This window comes from Xenopus tropicalis, chromosome 1 (genome assembly GCF_000004195.4).
Source record: "Xenopus tropicalis strain Nigerian chromosome 1, UCB_Xtro_10.0, whole genome shotgun sequence".
Lineage (NCBI taxonomy): Eukaryota > Metazoa > Chordata > Amphibia > Anura > Pipidae > Xenopus > Xenopus tropicalis.
In genome coordinates, this window is record NC_030677.2 from 20,794,939 (window position 1) to 20,805,133 (window position 10,195).

At 42.2% G+C, this 10,195-nt stretch overlaps 1 pseudogene; it reads right to left on the reverse strand.

Moving 5' to 3' along the window:
- Positions 1-5,454: 5,454 nt before the first annotated feature.
- On the reverse strand, positions 5,455-5,645 carry LOC116408557 (annotated as a pseudogene).
- Positions 5,646-10,195: the final 4,550 nt, after the last annotated feature.

Below are 10,195 nucleotides of genomic sequence, written 5' to 3' on the forward strand. Positions count from 1 at the left end.
CCCAAGTAACTGGAGGAGTCCCAAGCCGGACTTGGATTTCTTACTATTGAGTGCTATTCTGATACCTACCACTAGGTGAGTTTGGGAGCATTTTAGCAATACAGGTGTCAGGGAGTTCTTATCCCGTTACCTGCCTATTGTTCTGCTGATCAGCTGCTGGGGGGAAATGGGGGGGGGTAATATCACTCCAATTGCAGTGCAGCAGTATAGAGAGACTGAAGTGTATAAAAACACAAGTCACATGGTTGAGGGCACCTGGGCTGGGAAACTAAAAAAAGTCTAGCCCAATGTCAAATTTTAAAATTAAATTTAAAAAAATCATTTTTTGCAGCAATTTTCTTGGGTTAGTGGTGCTACCCAGTTGGTGTTTAACCCAACTACCGTAGCTAGTAAGACTCCAGCTGTGCCTGGACCAGAGCTAAACATTTACTGCCACACTGCACCCATTCCTCCTAGGGTTGCCACCTTTTAAAAATAAACTAACCAGCCAGAGAGCACTGGGTGGGCTGACATAGGGGGCAGGGCAATGTCATAGGGAACGGGGCTAATATGTAAATGGACTGGCCAGTGACCTGAATAGGAGGATTGCAACATAGGAATGGGACTTGCAGCTGATTCTGGACCACTGGGACAAAAAAGAGGAATGATCAGGGTTTAAGTTGGTTCATTTATTTGGTCCTCGCTTCAAGGGGTTCCATTCCTGTCATTGTAATTTGATCATTTGACCAAACGATTGATTTACTCCAATATCGCCTACCTTAGGTGGGCAACCTCGCCAAACTAGCAGATCTTATTATGTGTGCCCACCTTTAGAGTTGCTACCACTCTCACCCTCAGAGACAGCTGCTGTACAAACCTGCTATTAGCAGTATTAACTGGCTTTTTTGAGCCACTGCCTGGTTTCTAGGGTAGCTCAGACCCTAACAACCACTTGGCCAATATTACATCCTCAAATGTTGACAAGTTGATTAACATTTAAGAGATTTAAACAAAGGCGCCTTGTGGCCTTTGCCACGTTATTTCTGTAGTCATCAGGACTAGCCATATATTAGTGCTGGGCACATGCACCAATCACAGGTAGGCCAAGTGCATTGTGGGCAAAGCAACACAAATATCTATGGTTGTAACCCTCAGTAAGGCCCAGACTGGCAATCTGTGGGTTCAGGCTAATGCCAGAGGGGCTGCTGTAAGGTGCCATAGACACTCACTATTTATTGGGCTGCTGGGGGGCTGTTTGGGCCTCTGTGTACTGGGAATGCCAGGGGCTACTTTTACTCTCAGTCCAGACCTGTCCTCACTGTCGCATTTTACCCAGTATTCCAGGTTAACTGGGGTTGTGCTAATATTGCACACAGCTGTCTGGATGGCTTGCTTGCTCGTTAAGGGGTTCTAATGGAAAGTGCATGCTAATTGCAATGCTAATGCCTAACTCACATGTCAACAGTCAGAACAAGTGCAAGAAAAATGGCAGTTTCATTACAGTTCCAGTCAAGCAGTAGATAATCAAGATTTAAACATTCCAGGGTCCAGGCAGCCTATATAAAGTAAGTGCTGGGGTTGGGGGGCTTTCTCCCAAGAAAGTGATGTAAAATATGAATTTAGACTGAAATGGGAATCCGTCTGAACTTATCCATCAAATTCAGTCTTTTTTATAATGATATTTCCCCTTTAAAAGCGTTATTTTCTGTTTTCCTCGCTTCTATCTTGAACTGATTTCATTTAGGATGGGAATGCGAAGCAGAGGGCGGCGGATTTATTGTATCGACAGAATAAATCTAATTATAGCAATGCACTAAATGTCGTCATATGATGTATGAACGGGGCCCCCCTCACGTCCCTGTATCGTACATCATCAGTTCTAATTACGGGGCCACTTGTTAGTGTATGGATTGGGAGTTAATAGCGCGGCGGTAGCGGCGCTCCTTCCGAAGAAGCTTCAATAACGGGTTATTAAGTGGCACAGGGAGAGAATATGACCCCATCCATCAACAGCAGAGGCTTACATATTTACTTGGGCTTGGTGTCTTGTTTGCACGACTGACACAGAGCCATTCAGCGGCGCTTCCCATAACGAACCATATTTAGTCTCATAGTCACTTACTATACATTGCTTGAGAAACAAGCCCTGTATAGGGGTAGTTTGGTCAAACCAAGAAGGACAGGGGTTACTTTGAAAGCAGCGGTGATTGAAATGGAGTAAACATACTGTATACAGAGCTATTTTGGCTTCCCGGTGCCCTATGGATTAACCCAGCAGAACATTGATTTAATCCATGCCTCTTAAACCAGTGTTTTTCAACCTTTTTTGGGCAAAGGCACACTTGTTTCATGAAAAAAATCACGAGGCACACCACCATTAGAAAATGTTAAAAAATTTAACTCTGTGCCCAGCAGCAGTGCCCCCCTAGTACATTGGTGCCCAGCAGCAGTGCCCCCTAGTACATTGGTGCCAAGAGCAGTGCCCCCCTAGTACATTGGTGCCCAGCAGCAGTGCCCCCCTAGTACATTGGTGCCAAGAGCAGTGCCCCCCTAGTACATTGGTGCCCAGCAGCAGTGCCCCCCTAGTACATTGGTGCCAAGAGCAGTGCCCCCCTAGTACATTGGTGCCCAGCCTACGGCACACCAGGCAACATCTCGCGGCACACTAGTGTGCCGCGGAACAGTGGTTGAAAAACGCTGTCTTAAACCATACCCCCCAAACAATGTATGCTTCTATAAATATACTGCTTCACACAGCTCATATATGAAACACTGCTTTTTTAATAGTACAGGTATTGGACCCCTTATCCAGAAACCCATTATCCAGAAAGTTCCGAATTCCGGAAAGGCCATCTCCCATAGACTCCATTTTAATCAAATAATTCACATTTTTAAAAATGTAATAATAAAACAGTACCTGTACTTGATCCCAACTAAGATATAATTACCCCTTATTGGGGGCAGAACAGTCCTATTGGGTTTATTTCATGTTCACATGATTCCCTTTTCTCTGTAATAATAAAACAGTACCTGTACTTGATCCCAACTAAGATATAATTACCCCTTATTGGGGGCAGAACAGCCCTATTGGGTTTATTTAATGGTTAAATGATTCCCTTTTCTCTGTAATAATAAAACAGTACCTGTACTTGATCCCAACTAAGATATAATTGCCCCTTATTGGGGCAGAACAGCCCTATTGGGTTTATTTCATGGTTAAATGATTCCCTTTTCTCTGTAATAATAAAACAGAACCTGTACTTGATCCCAACTAAGATATAATTGCCCCTTATTGGGGCAGAACAGCCCTATTGGGTTTATTTAATGGTTAAATGATTCCCTTTTCTCTGTAATAATAAAACAGTACCTGTACTTGATCCCAACTAAGATATAATTACCCCTTATTGGGGCAGAACAGCCCTATTGGGTTTATTTAATGGTTAAATGATTCCCTTTTCTCTGTAATAATAAAACAGTACCTGTACTTGATCCCAACTAAGATATAATTACCCCTTATTGGGGGCAGAACAGCCCTATTGGGTTTATTTAATGGTTAAATGATTCCCTTTTCTCTGTAATAATAAAACAGTACCTGTACTTGATCCCAACTAAGATATAATTAATCCTTATTGGATGCAAAACCATTCTATTGGGTTTAATTAATGTTTTATTGATTTTTTAGTAGACTTAAGGTATGGATATCCAAATTACAGAAAGACCCCTTATCCGTTATACCCTTGGTCCCGAGCATTCTGGATAATGGGTCCCATACCTGTATATGAAATTGGGTAATCCTAAATAGAAAATTGCCATTTTACGAATTATATGACATATAACAAGCCAAGGCACACATACATGCTTGGCCCCATCAGCCAATGAATGGACAGAGTTCTGCCTTTTGCTCCCACACTACTTCCTGTTACAGTTAGAGCTGCATTATTTCCTGTCAGCTGATCTCTGAGGGAGCACACAGACCATAACAAAATGGTGGCTCAAGGGAAATGATGTAAAAGGGCAATATTTACTGATATATTCCAGTTTGGTTAATTGGCCACTTAATTTGATATAAACTATCTGTTGATTAAGTATTCATTCTGGGGGGTATAGTTTCCCTTTAAGGCTGGAGGCAGTAACCAGCATGGTGCCAGTTACCCATAATAACTGCTGGCTGCCATAAGCAGAAGAAATTATCGGCTCCCAGCTTAATGGGGAATGCCTCATATAAATGGCTTGCTGCAGGCCTCACTCACCCATCTTTCTATGTGAATGCCCTATATGCCCTTGATACAAGCCCTACCCATTTATCCATCAGTCTAAAAGCAGATACATATACATTCCTAGGCGCTTGTATGGCCATCACACACGTGTGTAGCCTCGGAGTTGACCTGTGGAAGCGACAGTGTTTTAAGTGAAAAGACAGCGGGATTCAGGGCTCAGTTTACCCAGATGGTCGATCAATTTCTATTTGTGCTGACTGCACTGGTTTTGCCTCATCCATCAAGGCCCTACACCCTTGTGTTTTTCTGCACCCTGCGGTATTTGCTCCTCTTTTCTCACTGAATAGGGTGGCTGTGGGAATTTATGACATGGGGTGGTTCACTGTTAAGTTAACTTTCAATATGTTATAGAATGTCCTATTCCTAGCAACTTTGCAAATAGTCTTCATTATTTATTTTTTATAGTCTTTGAATTCTACATCTTCTACATCTTTCCAGCTTTCAAATGGGGGTCGCTGACCTCAACAGCCAAAAACGATTGCTCCGTGAGGCTGCAGTTTCATTATTATTGTTACTTTTTGTTCCTTATCTTCCTATTCAGGCCCCCCCTATTCATATTCCAGTCTCTCATTCACACCACTGCCTGGTTGCTAAAGTAAACAAGACCCTAGCATCCAGATATCAACTGAAATTCAAAACTGTAGAGCTACTAAACAAAAAAAAAAACTAAAAAAAAACAACACAAATTTTGCAAATTGTCTCAGAATATCATTGCCTACATAGTTAATTTAAAGGTGAACAACCCCTTTAAATGGAAAGGATTTGAAATGATGTCAAAAATTATGTATTTGCCTTCTAGATAAAACCCAGAAGGAAATCTATTTCTAAAGGGCAAGGTAAAATAAATATACTATGGGGCAGTGGCGTAACTATCTATACAACAGACAATGTTGAGCCATCGCCTGTGAGTCCTACCCGATGGTGCTCCGATGGGCTCTGATGCTCATGTGTCCCAGGCTTTCTCCAATGAACAGTATGTGTGGCCAGATCCATCTTTGCCGAAGCTAGGGTGAGAACCACCAAGTCTTGGCCTAGGGTCAAGCCCAGAGGACTATGACACCTATCCAGGGTGCACAAATCCAACACAAAAAGGGTGCAGAAGTGTACGGGTGCAATGCTATTAATCACCTTGGTAAGGCTCCAGCTGGCAGCTGGAAAGGAAAAAAAAGGAAAATACCTCCCGCCCACCTAATGGCTGGGGCAAAGGAAGTGAAGCATGATTAGGCAGAAGGAGTATGTGCGAAGCCCCCGACAAAAAATAAGCCAGCAGCTCTTCCCTAATGGGAACACAGCTCCTCTGCTTTCATCAAGCTTCAGCTTCATCACAATTAGCAATATTCACGCCTCGGTTTGCCCTCATTGGCTATGATACTGCCACTGCACAAAGCTCACTATCTATACAACAGACCCTGCGGTCAAGGGGGGCCCGGACTGTGGGGTTTGCTGTACCATAGTCATCCCCCTGGCCCCTTTCCTACCTTTATCTTAGTGACACAGTCAGGGCTGGGAGGGACTGTTGGCACTGGGCCCCAAGTGACGCTGCTGCTACGGGGATGCCAATTGGCTAGCCATCTCTCAATGACGGAAAGATCCCTCACCCTGACCAGTGTGCCACTTATCCAAAAACCAACTGACCAACTCTCCCTTTGCGGCCACTTGGGCAGGGCACACATTCTTCATGGAAGCCATACGCTAATGCCCCTAACTTTTTTGTTTTTATTGCTATTCCCACTACCCCAGCATATCCATTTATTGAACTCTCCCACAGACAACACAACATCTCCCTTGTGGGAATCCTGGTGGCCTTACAATGAGGCGACGAGTTAACCATCCTAGTGGGAGTCACTGTAACTGGGAGAGGGAACCAATGCCATATGATTTAAAGGGCTGTCAAGCAAGTCGGCCTCTCCTAGGGACACAAGGGCACAATATCATGTTCCTCCCATGGCTGCTTTATTTGCAAGAGGACATAAGCCAGCAGGATTCTAGCCAAGATATTGATGTCATAAATCAGTTGTCTGACCTTAGCAACGCTGTGTTATCTGTCCTGTAGCTGTGACTCACCTAACGTTCTCATCGTTGTGGCACAAACGGCTAAAATGATCTAATAATTTAGTAAATAACATGTAGCTACAAGTCCCAAGGCTGCACTGGGTCCTGCCCTCAGTAGTAGAAAGGATATACCCACAAACATTTCAACTTGAGCACATATTTACGAAAATTCTGCAAAATACAAAAATAAAAACAAAATATTCTCTTAGAGTTACAGTGTAATTGCACCCACTGAAATCAGGTGTTTGCTATGGTTAAAACTGCCAAATGGATGCCTGTATTACTGGGCAGCACAGGATTTCCCTGGTGGATAGCATCAGAGAATGACGGAAATTCTGCATTACTGACCTTCCTATCCATTGAGAATTCTCCCTAACTTTAGCATTCTCTGGAAATACCAGAGTGCCAGGGGCTAATGCCCATTGGCTGTGCTTATCAGATAGGAGGAAATACTATAACAGCTAAAGTGAACAAATTTTCATTTGTTATTTTAATTTCCTTATAATCCATTATTGATATGGCAAAGACGTTTTCAGCCGACATCAAGCATCAAATCATGCTAGCTCATAGAGAAACAGGAAAGGGCAGTACCAGACAAAAGGCAACTAAAGGGTAACTAAAGTCATAAAGGTGGCCATACACGTTAAGATCCGCTCGCTTGGTGAGGTCACCAAGCGAGCAGATCTTCTCCCGATATCCCCACCTATGGGTGGGCAATATCTGGCAAATTTAGGCTAATTCGCCTAACGATCGAATTATAACAACGGCAATGGGCGCTGTCGGTTCGGGGACTGCATCAAGGAGCCGATGCGGTCCCCGATTCGACTAAATCTTTTAACCTGCTCGATCGATATCTGCCAAATTTCAGGCCTGATATCGGTCGGGCATGTCCGTCATTGCTGCCCCTACACGGGCCGATAAGCTGCCTAACTAATTTGGGTTCCCGAGTATTTCTTTTATCCCATGTGCTTTGATTAACTGTTTTTATCTAGCGGGTCAATTAGTTGACAAATTACAAGTTTGTGGGGCAAATAATATCAATTTGATGATGTCATACACAGCAGTCTATGGACCCATAGATAGGCAGAGGGTCCTAAAAATACCTTGGAGGGCCATATCCAGTTGGACACCCCTGTTTTAGGCCAAAAGCACAAGGTTACCAATGCCTGAGCCCTATATTCTATTTTGTGTTTTCCTGGGTAGGGGCAGGGATTCATTGCAGCTGTCAGTGCTCCCTAGCATGTCTAAATGATGGGCAAGGTAAGCAACTGGTAGAGAGTGGGATGCCTTCATGGATGCATTCAAAATAGGCCCTGGCATTTCCAGTACACATTGCCTATGTGCCTCGACCCGCCTGCCATTCATGAGTAAACCACTGCCAAATGCAGACAGCACTATTATCATAGGGAGTGTGCCCTGTTGTGAATTTGAATGTATTTATAGTCAGGGTATGGTGCAAAGTGCAAAAACGTATCAGTTTTTGCCCCTTTCTTTGCACTTTGCACCCTGTCCTGCATGGAGTAAATGACCCATAATCAACGCTGTATCTATTTATATTGCCACTTGAGGGGCTGTGATTATGGCGGCAGTCACAGATTCTGCTTCCTCTATAGTTCTGCCCCTTTGGTCTGAACAGAACATAGGTCTTAAAAACAGAACCAGACAGCGGACTATGGCTAGCTAGGGAGACTGGATTGCTATGCCCCCACTTGTACAAATGCCAACAATACCTTACATGAGGGTCAGCCCAGTATATGTCTGTATAATGGGCAGATTTTTTTTCATGTTATTGTATTTGTAATATATAACCCTTTAACGTGTAAGGGAGAATGCAACCCCCCTGCCCCCATGGCTTAATACTGCACTTTACACTCTGCGACCTTGCAATTAGTCCTTTATTGCACTATGTGTCCTAGTTGGTGGATGACAGTTTCTAGCCTTCTCTCTCCCAGAGAAGATATTCTGTGCCTTCATCACAACAAGAAGAAACCTGTCAAGGGACCGTAGTAATTTCCACTGTCTGGCAGTTGATTAAAGCGCTCCTATCAGTCGTACATAGGAACACTCCCAGCTGACACAACCTGTTCCAAAGTGAGAACGGCTTGTAATGGATAGACTCCTTTATCTTCTCCGCTGAGGGCCTTACAGAGCGGGAGAGAAGCTCTGCATCATTCCAGCTTGCCTGGACTCTACACAGGCTTTAATATTTAATAACAAGAAGAATGGCAGGTGTCTCGGAAACCCATCTTCTGTGTATCTGCAGCATAGAAAACATTAGAACATATAAAAAAAAGATATTGTGTTCTTATTTTGCCCTTGATACACACACAGATACTTATTTGCTGTATATATATATATATATATATATATATATATATATATATATATATATAGGTATGGGACCGGTTATCCAGAATACGCGGGACCTGGTCCAAGGATCTTTCCGTAATTTGGATCTTCATAACTTAATCCTGCTAAAAATCATTCAAATATTGAATACACCCAATACGCTTGTTTTGCCTCCAATAAGGATTAATCATATCTTAGTTGGGATCAAGTACAGGTACTGTTTTATTATTACAGAGAAAAGGGAATCATTTAACCATTAAATAAACCCAATAGGGCTGTTCTGCCCCCAATAAGGGGTAATTATATCTTAGTTGGGATCAAGTACAGGTACTGTTTTATTATTACAGAGAAAAGGGAATCATTTAACCATGAAATAAACCCAATAGGGCTGTTCTGCCCCAATAAGGGGTAATTATATCTAAGTTGGGATCAATTACAGGTACTGTTTTATTATTACAGAGAAAAGGGAATCATTTAACCATTAAATAAACCCAATAGGACTGTTCTGCCCCAATAAGGGGTAATTATATCTTAGTTGGGATCAAGTACAGGTACTGTTTTATTATTACAGAGAAAAGGGAATCATTTAACCATGAAATAAACCCAATAGGGCTGTTCTGCCCCAATAAGGGGTAATTATATCTTAGCTGGGATCAAGTACAGGTACTGTTTTATTATTACAGAGAAAAAGGAAATCATTTTGAAAAATTAGAATTATTTGCTTATAATTGAGTCTATGGGAGATAGCCTTTCTGTAAAGGATAATGGGTTTCCAGATAAGGAATACCATACCTGTATATAGGTATCAGACCTGTTACACGAAAACCTGCATTATGTCATTTGCTGCTGCCGTTGCTACAAGTCCGCCACCAGATGCACAAATCAAGTCTCCAGCAGAAAAGTTTTATTTAATATTTAATACTAATCTATTACAGTATATGGGCATGCAAGGGCTGCCCCTAATGCTGCCACCCTAGGTATGGGCCCTCTGGTGTCTATATATAAATATGGCCATGGGGTTCCCCAGCATTAATGGGTGCTCATTTGCTCATTTCCGCACACTGGTGCCACTCTAGGCACCGGACCTAAATAGAGTCAGGGAACCCTGGAGCTACTGCCACCTTGAATGAGTTTCTAAAGTTTCCCTGTGTGCTGCATCAATAAGCAGACAAGAACCCAAAGAATCACATTCTAATGCAGTTTAACATTAACGGGGTGGATATCAATGTTCAAATTCAATTTTTTTTCACAATTTTTTTTGTGGTATAACTATATTTGAATTTTGGTTCAAAAACTTGAATGACAGATATTCATTAAGTGCAAAAACACTGACAACTCCAATGTAAAACTTCAGCATCTAAAACCTTTCGAACTTTTTCAGAAGTCAATGGCAATTGTCAAGGCAAATTCAAGCTATATTTTCAATTTGAGATTTTCGAGGTTTTTTTTTTGAGTTTGTAAACTCACAATTTGAGTTTTATTTGATTCAAACATATTAATAAAAAAGGAAACATTCAATTTTTTTTAAATGTGTTTAT